This window comes from Sesamum indicum, linkage group LG11, assembly GCF_026168435.1.
Source record: "Sesamum indicum cultivar Baizhima isolate 11 linkage group LG11, ASM2616843v1, whole genome shotgun sequence".
NCBI lineage: Eukaryota > Viridiplantae > Streptophyta > Magnoliopsida > Lamiales > Pedaliaceae > Sesamum > Sesamum indicum.
Window position 1 is genome coordinate 9919652 of NC_142667.1, and position 3392 is coordinate 9923043.

Genomic DNA, 3392 nt, shown 5'->3' on the forward strand with positions numbered 1-3392 from the left:
AAAGTCGCATTATGCATCTCTCATAACTCTAAAAATTCCTCCCACGTGCCTAAAAATCGGCTGGATACGCCTTTAGGCCGTCATAATAATTCATAAGTCGTAGGTTACTGTTTGCTTTAAAGCCCCTCTAAACCACGACTTTTAATTAAACCCTAAATTCTTGCTACTACTCATCAAACCTTCTGCTCTCTGCTATACGCTATACTTTTATTTTCTCTACCTCATTAATACACGGTTGGTACACTACCACACGCCCCTCCTCTCTTTTGTCTGTCTCCTCCTACATCTTATATATGTATATTCAACGCCAAAGGGAAAAAAAGAAAAAGAAAAAAGAGCTTGCTGCCTGCTGCTTTCCTTCACGTATATACGTATTGTATTCGTATATACACACATATAGATACACACAAGAACTGAAAAACACACATATAAATACCACTCCAACACCCCCTTCCTACACAATTAGCTCTACTCTTCTCCAGAAGAGCTGCTGATCGTCATACTTGTGCTTCTCAACTATTGAGCATTCAGAAGACTGCATACATATATATATATATATAGATATATCCTAAGCTGCCCTGTTCTTGAGGTGATCATCCATGGCTGAGCAGCCTGCCTCAGAGCCCGAGTCGAGTACGACGACGGGTTCAGGCCCGAAGAACCTGCTTAAGAGGGCCCGGGATAGTGATGATCCTGAGGTGGGTGAAGGTGGTAAGAAGAGAAGTAGAGGCAGAAACAGCAGTAGTAATGACAGCAAGCATCCGGTTTACAGAGGAGTGAGAATGCGGGCGTGGGGGAAATGGGTTACGGAGATCCGAGAGCCCAGGAAGAAGTCCCGGATCTGGCTGGGGACGTTTGCGACGCCGGAAATGGCGGCCCGAGCACATGACGTCGCCGCCCTGGCCATCAAGGGGAGTTCCGCCATCCTCAACTTCCCGGAGATATCCGACCTATTGCCACGCCCCGTCACGTGCTCCCCACGTGACGTCCAGGCTGCCGCCACGAAGGCCGCCCACATGGACCACCTCAACCCCCGCCCGAGTTCGCCGTCGATGACGTCATCGTCGTCGTCATCATTGGTGTCGGCAGCGACGACAACGGCGCCGGAGGAGCTGGGTGAGATAGTGGAGCTGCCGGAGCTGGGTTCGAGTTACGAGTGGGTCGACCCGACCCGGGAGGAGTTGCTGTTCGGACAGGACGTGGGATGGGAGTGGTACAATCACCCGTGGTTGGAAGGTTACAGCCTTTTCTTGGAAGAAAATGTAGTGCTTGAAGTTGAAGATGTGATGTCTTCCAATTTTGAAGGCCTATTATCGAAACATCATTGCTGAGAAAAAGTTGATCTTCATGGTGTGTTCATTTCCAAGCTTCCTCTCCTCTCTCTCTCTCTCTCTCTCTCTCTCTCTCTCTCTTCTTTTCTTTTTTTTTTTCTTTTATAATTTTCTTGGGATGAGTTTTGACCATTTTATATGTCAATCTTTTTCATTTCTTTGTGCTTCTTTCCCCAAATATAAGAAAGAAGAAGATTCCATTTACATTTTAGCTACTCTCTCTCTCTCTCTCTCTCTCTCTCTCTCTATATATATATATATATATATATACATACAAAAGAAGTAGTAGTACAAATAATTAGAAATAGTATATACTTGCCTTGCATATCAAGTTGGAAGCAGTCCTACTTTTGTCTTTCCGCTATTCTTCACTTAGATTAATGATAATATCCCTTTTCTGATAAAAGAAACAATTCATTTTATTCAATGATAATTAATTAAAAAAGAATTATATAATTTCTGAAAATTTGTTTATTAATATACTGCAGCTATAAAATACTTATTATTGCTGTATATATAATACAGCTTACTTTTCTCTTGTTGGCAAAATTACAATTTACATTCTATAACTTATTTCATTTGCGATTTTGATCCCATTATTTTACAACTCAACTGATTTAGTCTTACAAGTCCCAAAAGTTACAATTTACGTCCCAATATACATTTCTATTAAATTGTTAACAGAAATAGTACTTGCGTCCGTTAACTTAACTAAAGAAGTTAACAAAGCACGTCCGCCGCAGATGTCCCTTTTGTTAATAATTTAATATAAATGATTAATAGTAGGTAAATTACAATTTTTTTGGAATTGTCGAACTAAATTTGCTTAATTGTAAAACAATAAAATTGAAATTACAAATAAAATAAGTTATGAGAATTAATTATAATTTTTCTTTCTCTCTACAAGTGACCTTTTGTTTTTGCTGGTAAAACTTCTTCTTTTTTTATTTATTTTATTTTGCTTTTGCATTATTAATATTTTCTTGTGGTGTGGTTGTGGATTTGTACTTTGTAGGGTAGTTATTGCTTTGATACATTGAGAACTAATAACTTGGATTCTCTTCTTCCTTAAATGCCAAAAAGAAAAGTGGATCCATATGTAATAAATCCCCACTTTTATAACAATGATTTTTCTCCTACATTTTTTTGTATTTTTTTTTTATTTTTTGGTAAGAAGAAGTACGGCCCACTTCAAATCTGATCACCATCATAACTTAAACTCGTATCCGTACGATCATAGATCACTTATATACTGCTACTTACAAATTACTCGTTGATACAGTAGAATTGGTAGAGAGAATATCGAACACTACAATCATTTAACTGAAAGTAATATGTTCTTACCAAGTGATCAAATGAGTGTTGTTTGTGTTTTTTGTTTGCACCCCATTCTTGCTCTATAAAAAAAAATATGCATTCTTATTTTTAAATTATAATTTAATTTAATTTAATTTAAAGTTTTTCCTATTTTAAAATAATGGTATATTTTATTAAGAAAATACTTTTTTTAAAAGAAAAAGAGTCATATATTTTAAAACTATTAAGCCGCGTTCTGCATCGTAAAAAAGGAAAAATATAAAAAAGAATTAAATTAAATGCAAGAGATAGAAAAAAATAGTTATAATTATATTTACACACTCTGATCTATGCTCTATTTATACAAATAATCTCTATTTTTTAAAAAAAATTACACATACACCTTAAGAAACGCCAATGTCATTGCACAAACTACTCCTACTCTTCAGTTGTCAGAAAAGACTTTTGTAATTATATATATATATAAATAAATTAAAAATCAGAAAATTTAAATATAATTATGGCATAAAATATTTGGGACTTAAATAGAGGAAAGAAGGGTATTAGATATGTTGAGTGGGTCATCACAATCACAATATATACCATACCTACCTCTCAAGTCCAGAGACAAAATAGTGTGTGGTGTGGCGCTGCAATAATTTGGTGCCCATATTATTGTAAAATTGCATTTGGGCAGTTTGACTTCTGATCAACATCACTACTCTTCTCCAACTCAAAACTCTCTTCACTTAGAAAATAAGATGA

General features: G+C 36.1%; 1 pseudogene; it reads left to right on the top strand.

The window, feature by feature from the left end:
* Positions 1 to 441: 441 nt before the first annotated feature.
* LOC105173545 (ethylene-responsive transcription factor TINY pseudogene) lies at positions 442 to 1546 on the top strand (annotated as a pseudogene).
* Positions 1547 to 3392: the final 1846 nt, after the last annotated feature.